This window comes from Topomyia yanbarensis, chromosome 2 (genome assembly GCF_030247195.1).
Source record: "Topomyia yanbarensis strain Yona2022 chromosome 2, ASM3024719v1, whole genome shotgun sequence".
NCBI classification, from domain to species: Eukaryota; Metazoa; Arthropoda; class Insecta; order Diptera; family Culicidae; genus Topomyia; species Topomyia yanbarensis.
In genome coordinates, this window is record NC_080671.1 from 96799061 (window position 1) to 96826501 (window position 27441).

General features: G+C 38.7%; 2 protein-coding genes and 1 pseudogene across 4 annotated transcripts in view; 2 read left to right on the plus strand and 1 right to left on the minus strand.

Moving 5' to 3' along the window:
- The window catches only part of LOC131678900 (protein Gawky-like), a 29275-nt gene extending 20236 nt beyond the window's left edge, over positions 1-9039 (minus strand). For 2 of the 3 annotated variants that reach the window (XM_058959328.1, XM_058959326.1), the window contains exons 1-2: positions 8681-9039; positions 7208-7902 (exon numbers count right to left, since the gene is read on the minus strand). The gene's annotated coding sequence lies outside the window, so the exon portion shown is untranslated. Of the gene's footprint in view, positions 1-7207; positions 7903-8605 lie in introns of all 3 variants that reach the window. The other variant, XM_058959327.1, reaches the window with a different exon arrangement.
- LOC131679599 (large ribosomal subunit protein eL8-like) lies at positions 565-27408 on the plus strand (annotated as a pseudogene).
- Positions 13104-27441, plus strand: part of LOC131678901 (protein Gawky-like) — a 33957-nt gene continuing 19619 nt past the window's right edge. Inside the window, exons 1-2 of the mRNA XM_058959329.1 lie at positions 13104-13654; positions 27202-27387. The gene's annotated coding sequence lies outside the window, so the exon portion shown is untranslated. The remainder of the gene's footprint in view (positions 13655-27201; positions 27388-27441) is intronic.

A 27441-nucleotide genomic window follows, 5' to 3' on the forward strand; every position in this document is an offset into this window, starting at 1 on the left:
GTTAGTGTCGGATTCTGATGAGACGAAATCAAAACGCAAATTCCATGTCTAATTTGGTAACAGCCGGTTCTGAGTAAAATAACAGCTTAACCGCCAGGAGTTCTGCGAATCGGTCCATAAAAGTGAATCGTGCAGACATGGCAATTATGCCAACACAACTGTAACATGTTTCATCTGTCAGATCTGATTTCAGAACCACGCAGTAATAATCCAGTACAGACTTGATCCGGAGATTTTTTTTTTTGGTTTTTTTTTTCCAAAGCTTTATTTTTCCTAAATTCCAAAATTCAAATGTGTACATTATAATAAATACATTTCTTCTTGAATTGTTCAGTAACTCTATAGCGGTCAGCCGTGGAGGTGGTAGTGTGGCTGCGGTGCGGTGGCGATGCTGCGGCGGTGCGGTGGTGGTGCTGAGTGGCATGGCGAGCAGGAAGCGGTGGTGGCATCGGAAATAATAATAGCATAAATCAAACCATCGCATTAATGTTATTGTGACTATCGGCTTCGGGGTCGTCAGACACGGTTAGTTGATGAAAGGTTTCGGAAGGAGGTTTTTGCAAAATGATTGAGCGGCAATTTAGGATGGTTGGTAACACCCCCAGTGAGATTGCTCTCTGTGAAGGAGGTGTAGAGGCCAGCATGTAACAAACAATTGAGTTGTTCATTACATCAGATAATTTTCAAGTTGAGTTCTGAGTCTTGATATTAATTTTTTCTTGAAACGTCTAATGTTTAACTCAGCTTTCAGTGCAACTGGTAGGGCATTATACCTTACTTTACCATAGTATGTGGGGGATTTTTTTCCCATCTCAGTGTTCTGACGCTGTACGCATAACGTTGATGGATTTCGCATTACGTATCGGTGCGAGGGAGATTACGTGAAGGAAAAAATTCTCATCTCACCAATATATTTTAATTAATGCTAACGTAAATCACCACAGCACAGGTACAAAATCAATCACATTACAACAGCCCTTTTTCGCTGCGCAACCGACCCAAACATCATATCGAGTATCAAAGTTGAAAGATCGGTACAGTGCATGACGAACGAATCAAATATGAAATAAACATTCCGCACACCTTGTAAGGTGAATAACATAAATAATTTAAAAAAATTTAATAGTTATCAGATAAAACCAAAGAAAAAAGGGTAGATTTGGTACCTCTCGGCCATACGTTCTGTTAGTATTGGTATGTGTCTCGTGTCTAGTACTGCGTCGAAGGACAGGCAACACTGGACTAAAGACTGGATCATTTCAAAATGCGCATATTTTTTAACCTTTCTTTCCATCGAAAAACTTTCTAAACATAAAACAAAGATAGGAGCAATGCGAGTAAGTCGGACACATTGTAATTTTAGACATTAGATATAAAAGTTTCAAGACTGAAATTCGATATATTTATACCCTATCGTTATGAATAACTTTTATTTATGAAGCACTCAATATGGCTGGAAAAGTGTCAAATGTGAAAGGCAAAGATTCAAAACCTGTAGTGTATCTTTGTGTGAATGTAATTGTAAAGTAAGAAAAAACACTGTTCGAGAAATTCGAATTTAGATAATTTTCCTGAAAAGTGACATCTTCATTGTGAGCTATTACGTAGAGCTCGAATATGGGCTTGAAGATCCAGGCGTTCGAGGATTGTAGTGCAATACACTCTGGCAGTCAATTGTATTTATTATGCAGGTATATGTTTCAACAAGGGTTTGAGACCACGTTTGAAACTTCGTAAGTACTAAAACGTTCACCCAATAACTGGGGTATTATCCAATTTTCGCGATCGCGGGCATGGTTGATCGCGACGGACTTAAGCGTTCGTATGTTAACGTTTTCGTCGCGTGTATAAATTCGATTTGTAACCTTGTGGCCATTCACAAATTCTTGGATGGTCATGCGGACCGTCATTCTGATTTTTACATTTCGGCGTACAGTTCACATTCTGATAGGGAGTGAGTTACCCCATATCACTTGAGTTCCCGGTCATGTTGTCATAGAACGTGTTGTCCAGTGGATATAAGAGATTTCTTTTTTTTTAATTTGTCTGATTAAAGGCATGGTCCTAGACTGCCGGTATCGAGGATAGAGACTTCCGGAAGTGACCGATTCAAGATCGCGTGAGCGCGGAAGTTTGTAGGTTTACGCTTGAAACCGCGTTTGAAAATTTATAAGTGCTGAGATCGCTGAGGTGTAGATTGCGTGGATGATCACGAAGGGCACAAGCATTTGTATGTTAACGTATTTGTCACGTGTATGGGACTTCACGTGTATAGATTCGATATTATAATCATGTGGTCATTCGCTTATTCGTGCGTATTCTTGAATCATCGTGCGTGGACCGTGAAACTGATGCTTAATTTCTAGTGTATGGTACAGATGCTAGAAGAGAGTCAGTCATGGAACATGTTGTCCAGTGAATATGATCGTCATTTTTTGTTTGGTCCAACTGAAGGCATAAGTCTAGGTTGCAAGGGTAGACATAATACATTTGTGCCTAAAAGTAATCGGTCTCAATGCAGAATAAGTCTGATTAACAACACAAATAACATCCGCAACAAAATATGAGCGACGTAAATTTAGCGTGACATCTTACTTTGCCGCATCAGTGTGCTTCTCACACGACAAGCAAAAGTGGAATGAAGCACAAAAATACATGCGGTCCTTATATATTGTCCCCAATATTTGCTTAGGTCTTCTAGGTACTCCATATTGCCGGCTCTGCCTGAAATAGACTGGAAAACTAGTTTCCGCATTGTTTCAGAAAGATTGCCTTAGCCTTAAATCAGATTTCGCCTAGTTAATAAAAGTTATTTATGCTTCGAAATTTAATACAACATTAGTGCATAATTTCTTTGAGTAATTGATTGCTACAAGCAATATTTATGTAATTCCGTTCAGTACAATAAAAGTTACTAACATTCAAAAACTTTACCTCCTGTTTCTTTCGAAAATTTGAAAAGGGGCCTACGGCAAAACATGTTGCCACTGACTTGCTAAGGCAGAGGGATGCTTTTTCAAGAACGACCAGCGAAAGTTATACAAAACTGTAAACATAAGATGGAAAAGTACCCCGAATTCAGCAATGATTAACGAAAGTGACAAGAATTTGTTGACAGATCGTACAAGGTGGAAACAGTACTTTGAGTTGCTATTGAACGGACGGATGATTAAAGATGGCACAAATAGAATATGAATTTGGAATGATGTAAAGCAGTGGATCCACATGCACTATACGAAGTGCGACAGACTATTTGAGAACTGAAAAGCCTAACGGCGTTGCGAAGGACAAAATTCCTGCAGAATTTCCAAAAGTCGGGAGCGTCCAGTTGTACGAAACAATCCACTGCGTGTCTCAGATGGAAGGAAAAATATCATCGGATTGATTGTAAGGCCAGATAGGCCCTATTTAAAGAAAGGGACACAAACTCGAGTGTAATAACTATCGGAACATAAAGAACATTAATGCCGCCTAGAGGGTGCTCTTCCATGTTTCTTTTAGCAGAATGCGCCCGTTGACCGAATCCTTTGTCGGCGAATACCAAAACTAGTTTCGACACAGATGATCAACGACGGACAAAATGTTTACCCAGCAACAAATCCTGGACAAATTCCGGGTATATATTTTGCGACCTTACCATCTGCTTGTGGATTTCAAGGTGGCGTACCACTCAGGGGTACGGAACGAACTGGAACAGATAATGCTTGAACGTGGCTTTCTGACAAAACGGATTAGGTTTGAATGGTACGAGAATTGAAATTGGAAAAAGCTTTTTCTTCACAACGTGCGTTAGATCTTCCAGAAAATAAATCAGCAGTACTGTAGGAATATTCTGCGTAAGCTGATTAACCGTTATTAAGATCACTATGAACTCAAAATTCGTTTCTACGACTTACGTATATCGTATGACGCTGGATGGTTCATAATCAAGCGTTAAAATAGCAGGAGAGGCTCCAACTCATTTATAACGTAATTGATGCAGGACGATGAACTCTAATCTATTGCTCAACATAGCGTTCAAAGGTGCGATACGTAAATCTGATGTGCAAAGGATCTCGAACCATGCTTCCGGCTGGCATTGACATTGTTCGAAGAGCAGTGGGAGAGGCTGTCTTAAAAAGGAGGCAGTCAGATTCGTACCAACTATGAACTCTGACAAGACAAGGTTGTCGACGCAGTTATATATCTTAGAGCACTAATGACATGTGATAACGATATTAGCTGCGGATAGGAGTGTCAATGGTTTCCGTAGTCAAACCCCGTAGCCTATAGATGCTCGCGAATGCTCTATAAAAATCATCGGTACTCCCTATTGCTATGTGCGGGCCTTGTAGAAAGCGAGTTTTCCGTATGTTTGAGAAAGTAGTTTCAAAGTCTCGTTCAGACATGCGCCCGGTTCCAGACATACACAGAATTTTAATACAGTAGAAAATTGTTTATTGAAATTATTCAAATTGAATTATTATACAGCTACCAACACAAGAATGACTGTGTTCGAACATGAATTATTTCTTCAACAGGGTATCCTTTTCAATCTGCTTTTATAGTAATACCTTCTTCTAGGTTGACGGGTGTGACGATATTGCAAACATCATCAAGCATATTTGTGCATCAGTTTTAAAGAACCTCTGACAGACATCTGCTTTAAGATGGTTATTGCATTACGCCTCGATAGTGGTGCAGGCTTGTGGGCCTTTTTATGTGTTGTGTTTTTTCATACTCCGCATCTGCCCAAGCTAACGGCCAACGAAAACGCGAAATTATATACACGCAAGCGCAAGCCACAAACATGTTAACATACAAACGCTCGAGCCCTTTGCGATCACACTATTACGCAATTAGTGAACACCCACGCCAACTCAGACAGATATGCACACCTGGCCTCGAACGCTAAAACTTGCACCTTCCACGCACTCACCATCACAGTAGGACTTACAATTAGACATAGAAAAGTCATACACAATAATTACAGCTATTCGTCCTGCCTTGGATCTGCGTTGGCTGTGTTCAAGGTACTATAGCTTCGTCCATCAGGTCAAGGATGTACAGAGCCCTGCCCATAAAGGGATAAAAAAGGGTATTCTTTACAGTATGCTTTTACAGTAATATTCTAATACATTTACTATTTGGGACTAACAATTACGTTTTAAAGATATTTTCTCGAAATATATGGCATTCCTGAGTGGGCTGGACATATAGCTAAAGTTATGCTGAGCTGAGAACCTGAGAGAGGTCGTTTATGCAGTCGCAGACCTCGCACTCGCTGACTGTGTGCACACGAAAAAGATACGCGAGCAGCGGGCGTTCAAGGAAACTGGACCATGGCGGCCCATGATCGAATAACCAGAGAATCTAAAATTTTTTTCCGTCATGATTTGGAGCACACGAATCGTTCAACCACAAAGTATACGATTAGGATATACTCTAATTAACTATTTCACTACATCTGATCGCTTGTAAGCTGAAAAAACTGTGTCAGATGTATTTTATTTGCAAGTTTTGGAGACAAATACATTAGAAATAATAAATCTTCGGGTCATTTTTCCAAATAGATTTTTCTAACACGAATAAAAGGTGAAACCTTTATAATCGGAATTTAAAAAAATAGTTTGTTATAACCATGCTACCTGCTACTGGTTTTCTACTGAATCGTTTAAAATTGTTAAAATTGTTCAGTTTATTGTTTCCTACCATACCATTTAAATCAAAATTAAATAGAAGATGCTTTCTAGTATGATAATTTTTATTGTTAACAATTTAATGTACTGCGAACTATACATTATTAAATGTAGAAAAGCTCGACAGGTGATCAAAACACTCCAGTAATTTTGGAATAATAGTGACATGCAGTAATGAAGTTGACAGCGAGATGCAAAAGCGCCAGAACGTTTCGAAGATGGAACAAATATTACGGAGAAGGTGAGATCTTTCGGTACGTACTGTTGCTTGAAAAATAAAAGTGTCGCCAACTTTCGCGAATGCTTCGAATCATCGATAAGGAACGAGCTCTTCAACGAGAAAACTATACCGAACCGCGACGATAAGCAAAATGTTACGTTCGCTTGAATTTCTTGCGAGTAGCTATCGAAATTTTCCCGTAGAAAATGTGGACGATGAAATGTATGCACTAGAACATTTTAAAGCCGCTTAAAATGTATTTTACACTGCAACGGAACAATGTTGCAGAGTTCTTCGGGACGTAGAAAAAGGCCAAATTTTTCAAAGAATATTTGATTTGGCTGGCCATGTGCACTTTGGACCTTACTACGAAAAAAATACAACTTGCGTGGACAAAAGTAGCTAACTCGTTTGCAGAAAAGTTCACATTTTCGTACAGCCCAATTAAATATTGACAAATTGTTTTTGAAAGATCGACGATGCACAAATAAATCAAGCAAAAAAGTTCAATATAATAAACTAACAGCAAATTTGTTTGATTATATCAGGTATGTGTCCGGATACAGTCGTCTTTGGATATCGCAGGTCAATAAAGCAACTAACGAAAATTTTTACAGAGCATCCGAAAAATTTCCTAGACTCTGGGTATGTAATCAAGATTGCGAGTAAGAAACCGAAAGACTGGAAAGTAACCGCAGACCGAGTAATTTGGAATTTGAGATACACTCGGTTATGTGTCTGAGCAACACACGGATTGTTTGACCACTATTAATTCTAAGTAATCGGGCGGGTGTTTGGTACTACTTCCCTTAACCATTCAGCAGTCGCGTAGATGCACTGACTCCACGACGTTCAGACATTCTAGCGAAATCGTCGTAAGCGCATTAAGTGGTCGCCTAAATGTAGACATTAATGTCTTCCCTGAACAATCTAGTCGTGAAATTTCGACATGCTTCGCAATTTGATACGCAAAAGAATATAAGAGCCCGTATGATGAAAATAGCAGTTCAATAATCTTTTTTCCAATTATCCGCACAAAGCTCAAATCTAACTGGAATTCTTCCAACGATGCAACGAATGATTTACATATTATTTTACTACACATCGGATTATTTTACACTTTGATTGAGTTGCAGTTGGACCTAATTATGAACCCTAGTCCCGAATTCGAGAAACCACATTTCACAAGTATGTAGAGCACATCGATGGACTCATAATTCTCTTGCATCCTATTAAACTGCAAGCTTCAGCAGCCAGAATAGACTTCACGATATGGACCCATGAATTAAGTTACAAGGATTTGACTTACTATGTGTGAACTCGCAGAAATCCTTAACCAGTTGGCGTCTTCTATTTCCGCAGTTGGCGTCGAAAACAAGGATGGTGCTTCCTACTTTTCACTGCAGTGATTTGCCGTTGTATTTTTTTTTCGTTTTTTTTTGTTCAGCAAACCACTGGGGAGTGATGCTTGTGCAGCGACACGGTAATGATGACGAGACGAGAACACCTTGTTTTATTACTCCTCGTACTCATTCAATTATGCAACAGTGTGACTGTCTTTCGGTGTGTGCATATAGGAAAATAACCACTTCCAAGCTTTGACTGTTTACAATCACGCACCTGGCAAGACACGGGGGATGTGGGTATTTGCAAAAATAAAAACACTGACAGCAGGGTCCTTCGGGGTGCACTTTTTCTCTGCTAACACGTCACTTGCGTCTTTACACGCTCGATGATTTTGGTCTAGATGACTACTGCTAGTACATGCACTTGCTGCACCCACTATAACGTTAATTTGATTCACTTGTTTCGTTATACGTATGAAATCAACCTTTTCACTCGTTTTTTCTTACTTTTTTGCCTTTTTAAATACTAATATACATCACATATTAAAATTTCTATTTTAGGGACATGAGAAGAGCAGAGCACTGCGAAAAATCGCCTGCACACCGCGCGAGACAGCGACGATACTAGTGGTGTGGTTCGCTGTCAGCGATGCCAGATCTGGAAAGAGAGTAGATGTGAATTAGATATCACGAGTACATTTATAATATGTATAATATGGAATTATCATTATACCGTAAAGGGCAACTACATTTTTAAAATTTGATGCAAATTAGCAATTTGATGAAAAATTTATTACATTTTAACAAACTCATCAATAAAGTTCAACGTCCACAGAAAACCTATTCTGAATAGTTTTGATAATCTAACCATACTTTAAGTCAGATGGAGAACCACATGAATCCGCAGATTTTTGTAGCTTTTCACACCATGCCCTCAAAGCTAAAATATTTTTCGAGCAAATAACTTTCCTTGACCTGTACAAAAGTGCGTAGTAAGGGTACATCTATTAACAAACTAATATTTGAGGTGACTATTACAATTTAGCTGAAGGTAGAACAGATGATTGTCCGCAAACTGCTACCCATCTAATGCTGAACTTTTAATGCTAAACTAGCAGAACTTTAGTCCAAATAAATACAAATAACCCAAGTACTCAAATTAGCCTGTATTACTGTATCAATACTTATTGAACATGTTTGAATTATGGCAACACGAACGATTGTTTCTTTTCGCAATCGACTGACAGGACGGGCACATCGAGTTCGGATGTTTTGAAGTGCCCACGATAGGCTGTGTACTCATTCGATCCAAAACAATGCTCCTATACATCGAACCCGACGGGCACACACAGGCAACTCACGTGAGCGTGCTATTCCGTCTGTACGGCAAGAGCCGTTCGTGTTGCCGTGTATGCGTTTTACGGTGTGTATCGTACCAAATCGCTCGGTGTTTCTGCTACTTTTCCGAGGCCTGTGGCTGAGCTGAAACGAACGGGATGACTATGTCCTCTCTTTCCAATGCACTATCGCCGCTCCTGCTCTTGCCAATAGTCTTGAACGTATTTTGCAGGTACCACACAGCACCGATGATCGAACTGAGCGATTGGAAGTAAAAAACTAAATTGCGTGATTTTCACACTTTCCCAGACACGACCGCGGCGGAAAACACTCGCCACTTATGCACGTACGCTTCCGGTATCACTTGCGAACGTTTTCGTTGATTTTAGCAATCATTTAACGCCGAATTTAATGATAGAAAAATACTTGACACATACTGGAGCCATTTCTCACCCGATGGCCATTTGCAAATATCGTTCTGATCGTTATATAGCAGAACATATCGCCAACCACTGAAAAATATATGCACTGGTTTGGCAGAGTGATGCAGCTGAGACAGGGTTGCACTCAACGTAGCTCATAGAGGGGCATTATTCTAAATTTAATAATATTTAGTTATATTATATACAGCGCAAATTCGTTAGTTGGGTGTCCGCTAGTTGGGGCATGCCCCAACTAAAAGATAGTCTTATGTCAAAACTGAAACTCAAAAAGTGATCGACGTTTGAAAATCATCGATTTCAAGGGGCCCATTATCGTTGATTTCTGTGGCGATTTAGAATAAAAACACACTTTGAAATCTAGTAAAACTTCATTTTTTTTAATTCATATTCCGGAATGTTTTTTAATGAAAAATTGTGTTAGATGTTGCGCTTCTTCCATTCAGCATCAATCAGTTTGTGTCGTTGTGCGTTAGTGGCTATCTTCTTGGAGGTCACCTCTGATGTATTCAATCACACTATCTAATGATTTTTTTTGTTTGTGATAACGTAGTATGCTTTATTGGCTTTTTCCGGCGACGTATTCATTTCCTGTTTTGTGTGAATAAACTATTCAAAAAAGTAATCGCAGTCGTGATTCGCTGGTTGGGGTTAATTCGTTAGTGGGACCTACTGACAGATGTCAAAAACACTCCAAAGGAGACGTTAGTGGAGTAATTGCATCTATTCACATCTCTAATGATTGCTTGTCAAAGTAAATTTGACATAAGATTTTGACATTCAGACCAACGACACGACGTGACACTTCATACAACCTCCTGAAAAAAAGTGTCCGAGTTATTTACCACCAGTTACCAGCATATTGAGTTGCCCCTCGAAGCGTACAAAAAAGAAATTCTTCAGCAACACTTCTCTGTTTATTTTATTTTCAGTTGCTATATAGCAACCATGCTATGTTTATATGAAGTTCTTTAGTCGAATTGAGTTCTACAAGATGACGACACGAATGAACTAATAATGAATGAAGTTAATGTTTGACAATTCTCGGTGGTTTGTTTACTTTGTCAGGTTCATGAGTGCGAGTGCAACGGGCGCTCATCTGTTACATTCGAACTCACGTAACTTCCATGTAAACAAACCACCGAGAATTGTCAAACGAAGTTCACCCGGTTCATTTTGTGGGGTTATGTCGGTTGGTGTGAAACCTAATATATCCCTTATAGAAGCAGTTGGAAACAGGACCGAGGCTATCGGATAGTTGCGAATCATTCAAATCTGCTGAAACAAGTCTGTATCGAAAAAAGCATCTGCGAGAATCCGGAGGATTTCACATTTACGTCTGATAATAAAACAATACTCTGTGACTTTGCCTGGTGATCTTGTTGACGCTGTGTCGTTAGCCGAATTATTCGCTACGCAGTCTGTGGAAGAATCTCAACCCATTGCTTTGGTCGTCGATCCGTTCACCACAACGTCTGAGGACGTCAGCGGGAAGAAACTCGGCCCACTGCCATTTGATACGGTGGTACTGTTCTGGTAGTTTCTCTAAATAGCAGTGGCCGATTGTATGCCAGCTCTGCAAGGAGAATAATACAACATCAAAACAGACTTGAAGAGGTGGAAAATGTTGATGCTGAACGGTAGCCGGATAAAATACTGTATCTGTTTCTATTTCGTCAGACGCTGCGACTGGGCAGTTGGTTGGATATATCATGTCGTTCCTAAAAAGTAACCTAATGTAGGATTTTAGGTGGATGCGAATTGAATCCTATTAGTACTCTTTAGTGAATAAAGAAAATATGCGCGAGTTAATCGTAATTTCTTCCCATATTCGCATGACGGTGATTTTTTGAGCTCCGCTTCCACTACTTCGAGAATGGGTAGATGCGAATTGTTGAAAATGAGAAGTATGAAAAAACAACTATTATGAACTTCGTGATATTGAGCTTTTTCGACTGAAAGCGAAGCGAAAAAAATTCTTCGTACATTTGCTACAAGCTACTTTTGTAGCATGTGTTCAAAGATTTTTTCCTCTGGCCGTCAAGAAGGTTGAGTTTAAGAAAGTGGTTAATCCGCTGTTTAAGAAATGCGTCAAGAACTTCGGCATCGGTCAGAATGTTTAGCCGAAGCGTAATCTGTCCCGGTTCGTCCATTGGCCGAAATACATTCGCATTCAGCGACATAAGGCAGTTCTACAAAAGCGCCTGAAGATTCCGCCACCGATTAACCAGTTCTCGCAGGCTTTGGATAAACATACCGCCCAGCAGTTGTTCAAGCTGTTGGAAAAGTATCGTCCGGAGAATCAGATCGCTAAAATCCAGCGCCTGAAGGCTAAGGCCGAGGCAAAGGCTGCCGGCAATCCTGAACCACCGGCGAAGAAGGGCAATCAGCTGCACCAGGGTGCTAACACCGTGGTAAAACTAGTAGAGCAGAAGAAAGCTCAGCTGGTTGTTATCGCTCATGAACCTAGCTCTAAACGCAATAGAAAATTTGCTAACTGGATTTATATATATAGAAAAATATATCAAAAACAAGAAAAATTAACAGTATTTTTTCTTGGTTTTTAAATTCTTTTCAATATAAAAATTCAGTTAACAAATTTTGTATAGCGATTAGAGCTATGTTCACCTGTTAAAACATATTAAGATATGTCTAGGGAACAACGTTTGATGATATGTGGGCATGTAGGGCCTATTAAATCAGAGTGTAAGTGATCTTACTATGAAAAGATAGCAAAAATACGATTTTTGATTGGAGACACCTCTAAATCATGTCCAAATTAAGTCATTTTTGGCGAAACTTCTTAAATTCACACGTAGAACAAAAATCTGAGCTGACCCATGTATATTTCAAAACTTTTTCAAAATGTGGAGAGGTCTACTATGTATGTGCATACATAGTTTATACAGTTCACACATAGAAGGTATGTGTGTGTGATAACATAAGAATTTCTTCTTAAAATTGATTTTAAGTGGTTTGAAGCAAATAGAATTAACGTTTGGATTTTTATCAGTGTGTGATATATGTTTGTTGAGAAATTCACGCAGAAAAATTAGTAGAAAATTATAAAGATTATTAGTAAAATTAGTAAAAAATAAACAAATTTTGATTTTAAATAACAATTTTCCCGTTTGAGATAGTGATAAACAAGATTCAGGTTTGATTTAATCAATGCTGTTGCTTGAAATTACGAACAAATTCATTTGTTAGCTTTTCAATAGTTTCAACAAATATTTCATTTGAAACAACAAAATAATGATAAGTTTAATCGAACAAACAAGTTCGAAGAAACAAAAACAATCTTTTGTATTAACCAAAGGAGAGAACAACTCAAATTTAGTTGAGATTAAACAAAGATTCTGCTGGTTTTTAACAATGGGATCAGTCTAGGGGCAGATCACTTGTGATGCATTTTTAAAAATCAGCGAAATTAAATGCATTTATTTCCATCAAAATAAAATTTCCTAATGTATTTTGCGTTTTGCGTCAAAACCGTACAGAAAAACTAGCTCTACATTTAACAAAACGTCGAATAAAGTGGATCAGCGTAGGACGTTTGTTAAACAAACTTTTCTGCGGGGCTGTGCAAAGCTGATGCAAAAATGGAAATTAAATGCATTTTTTTCAATTTGATGCAAATTTGTTATACATTCTTAGAGTGATTTGCCCCTAGGAATCTGTAGATCTAACAAATTTTATTTTGATTCAACAATGGTTCTATTTAAATTAAATAGTAGTATTTGTTGAACTAAACCAAATACATGCTTTCGAAAAACGCCATTTTAGTTTGAAACAGTCATTCGCCATGTTTTAGATTCAACTAAACGTTTTGTTGATACAAAAAGTCCTGATTCTTCTGCGTGTAATAACGGCAGTTAATCGATATTGAATTCGTTTTTATGCTCACCGCAGGTCTCTATATTTATACCATCGTCTCTGGTTATAATTCTTTATAAAACAGCCCTGATTTTTTTTTGACAGCTCAATAAGCTCTAAATTTACGAGCTTTTGACAAAACGATAATAAAGCTCTTGCATCATCGATGAGCGTAGCAAAAATACACACACATAGTGCAGGAAAAAAGCTACACAATGGCGAGTCTGGAATACCATTGATGTGACATATTTTCTTCAATCTTTGATCGAAAAGTAAATTTTTCTTCCAAAAATCGGTCGAAAAGTGATCTCCGTAAATCTGTTTTTCGCTAGAAGTCGAGTAAAGGTAAAGATGGATACCTAAAGGTTGAATTTCTACGCAAAAAAGCAAAGTGAAAAAGTGTACGGTGTTCAATTCAAGGGATGGTGAAAATATTTTTTCACGGCTCGGTTTGATCGCGGGCGAAATGACCTTATAAGAAAATCGGAATTTACGGTATTCTACTGGAGGTGGACAGCAGTGAATTTTCGGTAGCGTTTCCTCCCGTTCTCGGGGGAGGGGATTGTACTGCCAGTGCAAGTGACTTACGGCCTCGAGCCGAATCTCCGCGATCAGAAGTGTTCTTTCGTAAAGAAAAGTTGGTGTGCAAAATAGTATGATGTTCGAGCATAGAATACTAACTTCACAAAATGGTAGCAGCGGATATTGATGTCGTCGTCAAATTCTTCTGCATGAAAATACTTGTTTCTGCCAAAGGTGAGCGAAGTATTTATATTGATAACACCAATCAGCTTGATTCCGGCAGTAGAGCGAAGATTATTCAGATGTTGAATCGGCGAAGAAATTTCATTGTGGATTGCGTGTTGGAAAAAAGCAGTCGGTAACCACTTGCTGGTTTACGGAGTGCTGCAAACTAAATTGTATTCCCTGATGGTTGCATTCGTTTGTCATTTGCTTTGCTCTTAAACATTCACCTTGAGGATTTGTGATCTAGTACTCAATTAGATTGACTGTGTGTTCTCGTTGGATGTTATAAATTTGATGTCTTATCGATTGAACTTATTTATATTGCATTTGCACTTTATTCTCAGACTTTATCTACAAGAAAAGTTTAAATTTATGGGGTGAGTTCTCCGGTTGTTAACCATACAAATGAAAGGAATGATAAAAATCTCTTTATTAGACAGGTTTAACTATTTTGTTAACCAGACCACCTCTAACAAGAGGTGTTAATAAATAAATTGCTCTAGTTTGTCCTTATCATATCTCTGTACAACAAACGGACTTTTTACATCATATACATAAAAGGTCGTTGATTTACGTCTTTTAGACTGCATTGAGGAGGATTATCTAATTTCTGTGTAAGATAGCTAATTTGAAAATTTTGTTCGCTTCTAATGTAAACTAATAAAAGCTACTCTTCCTTGATCTACTATTCATGAAATTGGTTCAATTAGTGACTAGTTTTAGTATTAAAAGGAATCAGAACTACTCGCTGAAATTGGGGTAAGTCTAATCGAGATGTTTTTCATAAAAGCTCCGCAATTATACTGAGGCAGAGCTGCCAGACAATTTTATTTGAACATTTGGCCTATAATGTTAACGTCATCTAACTTCGGTAACAAATTCGTCAAAATATTCGCACTGAGGCAAAATGTTACTGAACATTTTTCAAATGTCCATCTAAGCTGTGTAAAGATAGGTCGACGTTAGGAAGATACATGCATTGCCGACGCTAGATCTACTAATTACAAAAGGATAAGAAAACGTTAAGGTATGTTTGATATTAATTTATTGAACAAGTTGCTACTGTTGTCGTCCTGAACTGACACGGTTCAGCTGATTTGAAACTGGTCTCATTACCCACTCACCGAATCAGAAATGATTCTTAGTGATCAATATAAGGTCCGCTGATCTAATCGAGCAGTTGTCCTACCTATATACAAAACATCGGGTTATTGGTCTATTTAGTGACGTTAGTGAAAGAATTGGTTTTTCTGAATTCTGATGTTGTACTGATAAAAAAAAATTGGAGAGAGGAAATAGTCTAAAAATAGCAGCCAAATATAAAAAATTTCACCTGCTTATATGGCTAGGCGATATTTGTTTTTTCGAGTTTTAGTAATGTCTTTGCATAGTAGACCGTATCCACACACCAGGGGCCTTAAATGTTGGTAACTCAACTTTATATTTTAGAGCTTACTATGGGCACAGACTAACAGACATAACACTATGAGAGAATTCCCTCGAAAAACATCGATCCGACAATTTTCGCAGAACACTAGCTCCACCTTTTATTCACAGTCCCAAACACTCTTTTGCTGGTGTGTTACCCCTCAGGTTTCGGAACAATTTTTCATTAGTGGTCTATCCCTCATATGCTTGTTCATATGTCAGTGGCGCCATAATTTCAAATGTGGCCACAGTCCCAACTACAAATATTTTTAAAATGACCGTTAAAGCGGGCGAAGCTTTGTTTTTGAGTGTTATGTCTGTTAGTCTGTGCTATGGGCTCCACAAAACTTTGAGATCCAGGAAGCTTCGCCACCGCACGAAATGCGCCGTGTACAACACACTGATTAGACCGGTGGTCCTCTACGGGCACGAAATGTGGACAATGCTCGAGGAGAATCTACAAGCACTCGAAGTCTTCGAAAGAAGGGTGCTGAGAACGATCATCGGTGGTGTGCAGGAGGATGGCGTGTGGAGGAGAAGGAGCTGGAAGGGTACGGTGGGCGGGGCCTGTTGTGAGCATGCCGGACAACAACCCCATCAAGTTGGTTTTCACCTCCAACCCGGTAGGTACAAGACGGAGAGGAGCGCAGCGTTCCCGGTGGCTGATCCCAGTGGAGCAGAACCTGGCGAGTATCAGGCAACTGAGAGGTTGGAGACAAGCAGCAACTGACCGACTGACGTGGCGGAATATTGTGGAACAAATTAAATCATGATAATATCAGGAAATAATAATTTTAGAGCCTGGAGTCCATCCATAAATGACGTAGAATATGGGGAAGTTTTATATTTTGTGATGATTGCTGACGACAGGGGAGTAAGGGGGCCATGGCATGCTGCGTAGCTTTTTTAAGGGGCACAGGAATTTTCTTTCTGAAAAACTTATTTTTTTTTGTAAATTCAATGGACATTGTTTCAGCTAGGGTTACTGCTCTAATTCATCTTAGTTCCTCTATTCATCTCACCCATTTGAACACATTAGTTAGAGCAGTAGCTGCTATCTCTATTCAACGCATTAGCTCAAATGGTAGAATGAATAAGGGTACGTTGTACTCGACTATTCGCTTCGCTCAAACGCGAGCATTTTACATTTTTCAGGCAAAAATTTTAATTGTGCTGCTTCTTAGGAACGAAGCAAAGATGACGATACCTATTTAAGCGCAATCCAGTCACTCTAAGTCGAGTTATCAACGAAATAGTGTGACATCATGACTAATGAAATGAATAAGAGCTCGTCAACTCTATTTGTACAAAATTTCGCGTAGGCAAGTATAACAGAGCGCAAGTAGAGTCGCCGAACCCACAGGTAAAGATCATTTAAAATTTTTGAATGAATCGATTATTCTGCATTTTTATAGTAGGATGCTTCAACAATATTCTGTGAAAGTTTCAGACAAATCGGAGTATTATTTACGCATTTTTTCTTGACACCGTGCCTTCAAATTTAGAACAATGAATATCTTCAGGTATCAGAATATATTGAATCAAATGGCACAATCCCCGTCTGTAATCGGGGATTTGTGCCGTGCCATGTTTTCTCATCATTTCCTGAGCGGAAGAAAAAAAAGGAGGAGAGAGGATGTATAATTGGAATGATGGGAAAAATAACAGCACAAAAACAAGCAGCAGATAAATTAAGCTGACAAGTAGTTCGAATCATCTGCGAATAAGGCTAAAGTTCTTTACCACATTCGATAAGAAACTTTAGTATATCTCTGAGTTCCAAACACGGTGTCGTCTATGTAAGTATGGCCGAAAACTCGAATTGCGCTACTGCTGAGCAGTTGTATATTAGATGATATGAGGTTCCGTAGTCGGATTCACAAAGATCACATGAAAATAACTCAGCGCGCTGAATAGTTACTAGTTGATAATTGAGTTTGCAGTGGTCGGTTAAAACCCTGGTCAGCATGCCGCAGTGGGAAAAGCGGTCCATTTGACATAAAGTCATTTGGCATAATGGACATTAGGCAGAACGGACATTTGGTATAACGAATATTTGGCATAATTTTGCTAAGTGATCACACTGAGGGTCACAACAGACGAATGTGTAGTTTATCAGATGAATGACCCATAAGGTTAAAGCTGAACTAAGCAATAATAATAATGTGTTTTTACCTTTCTCAATAGAAAGGTATTGCAATTGCTCTGAAAACCGACTTTTTAACGGAGGCCCGGATGGCCAAGTGACATACCATTCGATTCAGTTCGTCGAGTTCGGCAAATGTCTGTGCGTGCGTATGTATGTTTGTATATATGTATACATGTATGTGCGTTAGAGTGGCTCGAAAATGACATTTTTCAGCACAGCGCTTTTTGAGTTCCTTTTGTGGTCCCAAATGCCTGTGAAAAGTTTGGGAGCGGTCGGTTGCTTCCCGCGTTGCGCATTGCGTTTAAAGTTTGTATGGGATTTTATATGGGGAAATCAATTATTTTGCATTTACGTTAATAAAGATCGCTATTTCACTCAATATGAAAAACCAGGTTTATAAAACGATAATTCAAACCTTGGTTAACAACTTTGTCAAAACCGGTAACTAGCTACGAGTTTTCAAAAAATAGCTATAATTATTTCAAAACTTATGGTTCAATCCAAATGCAGAAATTAATTATTTCGTCCAACACTGTCAGTACACCACGACACCGATACTTTAAACTTGAACAAATGAGAATATATTCATCGCAGAGACTTGGTACCTTTGAATGAAATGTTCAGAATGAATTGCTGAATAACACAGACGTAGTCAGAAAATAAAAAGAAAAGGGAGAGGGGAGACTTATGTACTCCCCAGTTCCCTTTTTAGATAGTTTAGTATAACATAAGGAGCACATCTTCAACGCAGGTTTGTACCGTCGAATTTAAACTTAATCTTACGTGTTTGAGTGGTACTATTTAAGGGCTCTACTGTTATCTCATTTGAAATGGTACAACGGTTTATAAGTTTTACATATTTTAAAACCCTATTTCTTAGCCGTTCAGAGTCAGAATTTAAAAAAAAAATGCATATCCTTAGATTCCTTGAAGTCTCGGAATTGTTTTTTTTAAGTTTTCGTTTGAGAATCTAGGAACGAAACCAGGATAGTTACTTCAAACAAGCGTTTTTGTATGAAATTGAGTTAGGTTCACGCAAAACAGAGGTGGTCTTGGTGGACCAGCAATATACTTCAGGTTAGAACTCAACGCGATTACCAGACCTGAGTTAGTTTTTGCATCAAGCAAAAATAACATAAATTTGTAGGTGTAAATCCTATATATTGTAAATGTTCTTTCCCGCAACAAAGATTGTAGTATGATTCATATTTGGGTCTCTCAAAATATTAAAAAAGTTCAGTCGTTGACTTTTACAAGGACGTAATGATTCTTTGTCTTATACAAAACAATCTAAAAAGGGACTGGGAAGTACACAAGACCCCCCCCCCCTGCTTCTTTTCATTTTCTGACTACGTCTATTTTATTCAGCAATTCATTCTGAACATTTCATTCAAAGATACCAAGTCTCTGCGATGAATATATTCTCATTTATCGAAGTTTTTAATGTCGATGTCGGTGGTGCACCGGCAGTGTTGGAAAAACTAATCAAACTCTGCATTTGGATTTTACCATAAGTTTTAAAATCGTTATAACTGTTTTTTGAAAACTCGTAGCTAGTTATGGTCTTCGACAAAGTTGTTAACCAAGATTTGAACTATAGTTTTATGTAGCTGGTTTTTCATTATCAGTGAAATAGGGATCTTTATTAATAAAAATGCAAAATAATTGATTTCCCCATATAAAATCTCATGCAAACTTTGAACGCAATGCGCAAACCCGGGAAGCAACCAACCGCTACCAAATTTTGCACAGGCATTTGGGACCACAAAAGGAACTCAAAAAGTGCTGTGCCCGCTAGTTTAAATCATTTTGAAGTTTTCCCATACAACCGCGAGCCACTCTAATGTGCGTCTTTGTGTGTATGTGACCAAAAATGTCACTCATTTTTCTCAGAGATGACTGAACCGATTTTGACAAACTTAGTCTCAAAAGAAAGGTAGAACGGGCATAGGCTGCTATTGAATTTCTAATGGATCCGATTTCCTGCTCCAGAATTACAGGGTGTTGAGCACAATCACGCGGAAAATGTCGATTTTAATTATTCTACAATGAATGTATAAAGGTGCAAAATATTCCAAAATATGACCACAACTGATTGTAGAATTAGGTCACTAACATCCATTCAAAGTCTCTTTGGCCACATTGGCCACCATCATCAGTTCCGGAAGCCCCGGCGGAAGCATCTAAATTCAGAATAACAGTCACATCGGTTTCTCGGACATGGCTAGACCGATTCAACCAAACTTAATCTCAAATGAAAGGTATTGCGCCCCCGTAAATGGCTATTAAATTTCATCCCGATCCGACTTCCGGTTCTGGAGTTAGGCAATTCTAATGCGTCAAGATCAGCGACTTATTTACAGAACAATCTGCAATAAGTCGCTGATCTTGACGCATTAGAATCAAATTCAATATCCTCGTGTTTTTAGGGATAATGGAAAAATCAAGATTTGACTGCACGATATGGCACCTTGAACTTGCGATACGGTCTTCAAAGTGTCGCTGTACAGAAAAGTGGAATCGTTACAAAGGACACATGAAAAAAACTAATTATTTCTAGATATTTCAATGATGATTACGCGGTAAGATTACGTTCTTCCTACCGGGTCCGACAATACAAAAAACGCCAGTATAATTCTACATACCATGCTTTGCAGTTATCAATGACAGATTCCTAACTCAACATTCTATGATGAAATGGGCTCACTATCATAAACCGTAGACAGCAGTCGTAGAGAAAAACTCATCTCCGACAATCAACACCAATGCACAGCCTTCAATACCGTCGCCCGATCCCCAAAAGGTTGCCAGCTTTGTGACAGTTTTTCATGCAATAACGGCAACTGCAAAACCGCAAAAACTGGGCAATAACTCCAAATCAAAAGCCAGAATTCTCATTCAGGACGAAAATGCCAAAAAGGACGAATCCACGTCTGCGATTTGTAATGACCAGAAGAAAGAAAGACGACCCAACTGCGATCTCCATGTATTGTAGGACAACCTAAGAGAAATTAATGCCCCCAAGATGCAGTCCCGCTACGAAAAAGGATTTCCATACGCCATAGCAAGTTGTGTGCATTTTTTTACCGGCAAACCAGAGATTTTGTGCTTGCTTCTCCTGCCTCACTTATGGTTTTTCGGACTTGGGGTCTAAGTGGTGCGAATACGGTGGCATTTACTGATGAGATGAATACGAAACGCATTTGCCTTTTACTTCTAATCCATCGATTTGTATACTGCCGTTATAAGCATATTTGTCCCATGTTCTACATAATTTTCAAATATAAATAGGACAATTACGGACTGTTAACACGAACAGCTACTTTTGTGAACTTGAAGTATAGGATAAACCTTCTTTATTCCAAGATTCCAATTTGAAAATAAAATCAGCATGCATTTCAGGTCTTCGGTCTCTGCATTCAGATACTAATCAAATTTCATAATTCCGGGATTGGATGACCGTGGAAACCTAATCATTTTGAAATCCATTGTTGTAAGCAACATAACCGCCTGTTATAATTTCGTAAGCTCATTTCGATCGGACTATCTAATTCTCTACAGAAACCCATATAACTTCGAAGAACCTTCCTGCATGGCAAGAAATTTCAGTTCGTTGTGAACATGAAGACGCGAGCGTGATATATTTGAAGCGTGATATATTCAAAACAAAACAAAAAATTACATTCAAACATTAACCCATGTATTTATATAAACAAAAAGTAATAAAATGGTCAAGTTGGTCAAAAGAATAAATCATAGTAGGGTAATGAGCCTATTTTTGCCATGGATCTATAATCACACTACCCATTTGAAGCCGTTGGTTAGAGCAGCGTCTGCCATCTTTGTTCAACGCTTTTGGGTAAACCAGTATGGCATCAGTGGATAATTTTTCCCCATACAGCTTTACTTTACGTAGCACATACCATTTCTTGAAATAGTTGAACAACCCAAAACTAAACTTGAAGGAATCTGCCGCATTAAGGTTTTGGACAAATGTCTTGACTATTAAAATCGGTGTATTCAAAGAGACTACGACTCAGTTCTCGTTGTTTCAACATCCATAGAAATATTCCATCTCCAATTGTTGATGTTGTCCTTTCTAAAGAAAAGTATTCACATCGATTCAAGAGAAAATGCATATCTCGGCATACCTACCATATCTTGCGTATTTTGTTTTTCTCAACTTTTTGTTAGATTTTCCTGCGGATAACTAACAATTTAAAAAAAGTCTATTTATTTACCTGCTACCCTTAAGAGCACGGCAAATAAGTTACGAAGAATTTAAAACTAAAATTGAAATCGGCCGAAAAATATTTCGGCCGATTTCAATTTTTAGTCATTGCAATAACGTCTTGGTAAAACATGATTTCGTTATTAGCCACGTTTAAAGTTTCGCGCCACGCCCTCCCTTCACTTAAAGGAACAAGATGAACAGCGCTATAACTTTGTTCCTACTACTTAGACCTCTATAAAATTTCAGATACTTTCTTAAGAATCTATACTTTAAGATAAAAGAATAAAAAAGTTCGACTTTTTGACCGACCTCATCATATATAAACCATTATCGAAATAGTCCGAAACCTAATAATAGGCTCATTACCCTACATGTAAATAAGCAAATCAACTGTAAAAAATCCTAAAAGTGCCACGACACAACATGTGGCTTAATTGGATCAACACGTAGTGTGCCTTGTCAGTTTTTCAAAAAGCATGATATAATCGAGATAAAACCGTGATATAATCGAGGGTGATATAAACGAGTATAAACGCATAGTGATATAATCGAAACATTACTGTATATAGTTTGGTATCATAAATAATAACTGCAAATTAAATAACAAATGTACATAGAGGAAACCGATCAGAACACTAACACTGGAACTTTAAACCATGGTTAAAATCCCATTGCCTGTAGTAAAATATAGTAAATAAGAGAAATACTAAACAGTTTAAGAAATCAACTTTAGTGTTCTAAATGTTGAGATGAAATGTGTACGGATTTTTCCTAACCCACAGTTGGTCAGCCTATATATACTGGAGTCCACTATATACACCCACCGCAGTGCACTCTGGAGCGCGCCGTGGTGATTTTTTTTGGGAACGCCATACTGGTTCTGTGCTCATATTAAACCCACACTCCGTGTACGATCTCAAACACGCTATTTCGTACCTAAACACGTGCACATGTTCGCCTGCACAACTGAACCCCATGTACGTACACGGTGTGCGTACACATCGGTTCGTGGTACCAGTTTTCTCTTTCTCATTCTCGTCGTCACTAGCGCTGATTTTTTTGCCATGTGTGAATCGTTCTCGTGTACGCACCCGGTGTACGTACATGGATGTTTGAACAAGAGTTTGCACATAGTTCGCTTGAGTTTGATGTTCGAGGCGAACTTGTACATCGAGACGAAGCATGTATGAAGTTTAACGCGAGCACGAAATTTTGTACACAGGTACAAAATTGTCCATGTTCATGGGAAGTCTGCCGCCAGCGAACACTTGAAATTATTCATTTATTTAGCTCCGAAATAAAGAGCGTTCCGTTTTTTTGTGGCCTGTGATCATTGTATGTATGCAACTGGCGCATCTGTACATCATTGAAATGATGCATGGAATATATTGCTTCGAGTTGACGAAACGCAACAACTGCTACGAGGTCAGAAAGCAAACTGAAGATTTTTTCTTATCTTCCGCTTTTATAGTGCGTCTCGGTTCATTTAATGGTAAAGGGGCAGTACTAGCTCTCTGCTTGGTTGAATTGTGCGGACCAATCAGTGCAGATAATTATCACAAAACACATTATTCTACAATATATACGCGAACGGAGGTCTTAGTGGAATGTACGTAATGTTTCAAAGATTTTCTTCCATTTAATTCCACTATGTTTTTATAGTTAGATGCACTTGCACTTCACTATTTAACAGATACCGGTATTTCGATTACTACTTGTAATCTTCTTCAGTGTTTGTATCAGTCTGATACAAACACTGAAGAAGATTACAAGTAGTAATCGAAATACCGGTATCTGTTAAATAGTGAAGTGCAAGTGCATCTAACTATAAAAACATAGTGGAATTAAATGGAAGAAAATCTTTGAAACATTACATTATTCTAGTTATTTATAGTAATCGTACATTTTGCAGAATCAAATATAGTATACGTGCACATAGTTCCGATCAGACAGTGCAACCGGTAATAACTATCACTACATATACCTATGCTAAACGACCGTTATGCTAAATTACTGTTTTCCTTAACATAAAGATATTTATTTATACGGAAAGACCGTCACCATTAGCGCGGCTCAAAATTATGCCGAATTATCTGACTTCTTGCAGTCTTAAATTTTGGTTCTCTGTAGTTGAAGAAATGCCGAATAACCTCCAGTGTGATCACTTCTCAGCATCATGCCAAATATCCGTTATGCCGAACTTCCGTTATACCAAATGTCTGTTATGCCAAATGACCTTCCATTCTCAAAATTATAATAAAATAATAATGACTTTATGTCAATTCACCCAGACCCCTGAAATATTTATCAAATAACATACGCTGGGACTCCCGCATTTTTGCCTGAAAGTTTTATCGCACGAAGAGCCTCGAGGCTGTCCGAAATGATGAAGTTACGAACTGTGGGCAAAGTGTCGATGATCCCAAGGATATACTGAATAGCACCAATTCTGTGACGAAAACTGAAGCAGGATCATTGATCTTGAATCAAGCGGTGACATGAAGATATCGAAACCAGTGGATTCATCGGGATTTCAAGAATATAGAAGAAATCAGAAGTATCCAAGAAACGGGCACGGTTGGGATTATACGAAGCAGGATTGATGATCCGCTATATAGTCGAAATACAAAGACATAAATCGGCTTTCAGAATTAAGCTTGGAAAGCCTCTCGAAGTCTTCAATCACCAACGGGGTCAAGATATCACATCGGATGATCAATCGATATGAGAGTTCCTAAAATCGATTTTTCAGGCTTTGAACGCCCGCCATAACTTCTACAATCATCTTATGTATTGAAAGCATGTAACCAAAAAAACACAACCAATACTGGATTCGCTCCAGTTTGATAAATTGTATGTTCGCACCGGAGCGGAAACAGAAACACCCGTACTCCATCACTGATATAGACTGATCAGTTCTTCACCATCTTCCAGTTATTGTCCGGAGAAGATTGATCCGAAGATTTGTAGGTATTTCTGTTTCAGATACCTAATGTGGCATACCCAGGTATCTTTGAAGTCAAACCAGGCCCCGAGATGTTTAAATGATTGTCCGTTACACTCATTAGTAGAAGCTGAAGTTTCTCCGATTCACGCTTCCTAGAAAATACGACCAGCTCAGTTTTTTCCGTGGAGAACTCGACACCCAGTTGGAGAGTACAAGCGGGCGAATTATCCGAAGTATCTTACAATGGTCCTTGTAAACCGACAGCTTAAGGTCCTGTATCGGATACCACCCGTCTTCTACTAGTTGCCTTAGTCTGCATGAACTGACAAGACAATCGTCTATGTTATTTAGAGTCAGAATCTGGCAGATTCTTTGACAAGTTGAATTGTATTGTCTGGCCCTGGGGCTTTATTGTTACGTGATAAGAGAGCAAGTGAGAACTCAGCCTTCGAAAAATGCGTTTCGTTTGCGCTACCATGTCGTAGGGATACACGGCGTTGGAGATTTTTTGTGCCGGGCGGAATTCGGACAAACCATCTTTGCAAAATCGAATATCCAACGGTTTGAATATTCCACGTTCTCGTTTGTAGTGTTTCGGTTTCGCATACGCCGGATCGTGCCACATAGAGAGCTCATCGATGTTTCGTTCGTTAGTCCATCAACGAACCGGCGCCAATAACTATGTTTCTTTGCTTTCATCATCTGACGTCGCGTACTGTCTTGCACTCGGGGGCCTTTTCCGCGCACTCTTTTGTTGTTTTTCATTGAAAACCCCCGGGGCGGTGGATTGCACTGGTGCTGCATTTTTAGCAGAAGAGCAGGCCACTAGACGTGTTTTATTCCTATTTCTGCTAGAAAGTGCAAAACCAGTGCAATCCACTACCCCGGTGTTTTTCAATGAAAAACGACATTTGTCTCGCGCGAGTGAGCAGGAATCCATGTAATTTTGCCCATGTTGAAGATGGTCATATTGAAGTTGTCTCAAAGCTCTCGGAGTGAGGTAGATGGATTGTCATCATGAGGTCAACCCCAATTCCGTACCATGGGAGTGAAAAACTTTAAAAACTATCCTCGTTACGGAGAGGATTTTCGTAATATCGCAAAGCTGTCGCGTCGGTGGCCAACTGAGGCTCTAGGAGCAATATAGGTGGAAGCAAAGCAATGCAAATCTTTTTGTCTGTAAATATAGTTTAGCAAGCGACAAGTTCAATACCGGATGATGAAGTGAGGTCGATTCTATTGAAAGAATAGCATTATTATTGTAATGCTGTATATATAATATTGAAATCGTGAAAGTCGAGGTCCATTGCTGAACTAAGCCATTGTTCGCAAATGCATCGCTTTTCAAAATATTTATATTTTTTTAAAAGATTAGAACAGTGATCATATCCGTGAACTCATTCGATGCATTAGCCATAGAAGGATACAATCACTGAAGGAAGTAAACTGCATCAAGTATTTTTTTATTGTTGGAGTCGCATTCGAAGACAAATTAGTATAGACATTCGTAGAGGCCGGTGGCGTAACTACCGTTAGCATTTCTGAAAAGACACCCTTTCGCGTCCCTGAAGGGAACGCTGCAGTTTTCCTCGCGCTATTTCTACGCGAGACATGTCGGAAGAATTTCCCCTACAGGACAAAACACTCGAACTCAAACCGGAGACAACCCCATCTATTTCAACCCTGCTAGCTGGTACATATACTACTTCTTACTATACTCTTGGCAACATCATTTGCCTGCTTCAACCTATTCACCACAACTCGTAGCTTATCTGGGTGACATTTCGATATTTCTGTCACGGCCGAATATCGCTCCGCCAGATCTCGATGAATCTGCAAAAAGTTCGACTGCTTTTTGGCTTTGGCCCGGAATAAGGTCACATAAGGCCTGGTTGAGGGGCATGGATGGATAGCTTGAGCCAGGGAATCGTTTTTATTTCGACCTCCATCTCACCTTGAGGTGAATAATTGACAGGTCGAGTTAATTTTGCACATGCCTAGAGCTTTTGCTGCTCGAACCCACGGGATAAAACCGAAAAATAATACAACACATTTATGCAGTCAAGAAACGTCCACGCAACATTATAACGTGAACGCGCGACCGTTGGTACACACGTAATAAAAATACTCAACTGGCGTTCGGCCGAAGTATATTTCAAACGAAGAACCTCCCATTGCGATGCTCACCTTGGTAACTCATAATACACAATTGCCTAGTACTTTTGGTTAAGAATGTATGAATTCCGGAAGCCCTCATCCTCGGCCCTAGCAGTCTATAAAATGAACAAAAGACAATTCTCTTATTATTTATCAACTCGATTTTGCCGACGCCTTGGTACTAACGAATTTATAATTCCAATCGTGAAATCGATATAATTTTTCGTCTTAATATTTAAGTAAACCAACCTTCACATATTATAAACAATCATAAGCAATTTAAAAAATTACAAAAGGATGTCTCACTGTTAACTATTATTTTGAAAGTTTATGAAACGTTCAACATCAGAACCCTATCAGAATATCCAATCCATTACAAATTTCTGTATACGCCATTTGTTTCACACAGTTGAATTGTTTGTTTCAGTACCCCGAAGAAACAGGTAGGATCAGGAATATCAAACAAGGGGAACATTGTTTCTGTTTTCACTAGTTTTATTACCTCTACTTTCGGTAATAAAGCCTAGTAAACAGTGAGATTTTTGAAATCTGTTATCTTCGGAGAATCTGGCAACAAGAAACGGTTACTGGAACTCTAGACTAGACTATTGATCTTGTATACCTTGTCTTCTTCCTTGCAGACGATTAAGCACTGGAGTAAGTGCTTGCCATATACATACTAATAAGAATACTACATCTGGAAAGGATATTTTTCTCGACAACGCACCATTGAAGGACGTGTTGAATCTGTGATAGTTTGGCCCAGCAGCACACACTCAACGTTCATCGACCGAGGATTCAAAATTCCGTCCGCTGTGAAAGTCAAGGTGATTTTACTTAAATCATGAAGTACATGTTTAGAACAACTATTGGTATTAATT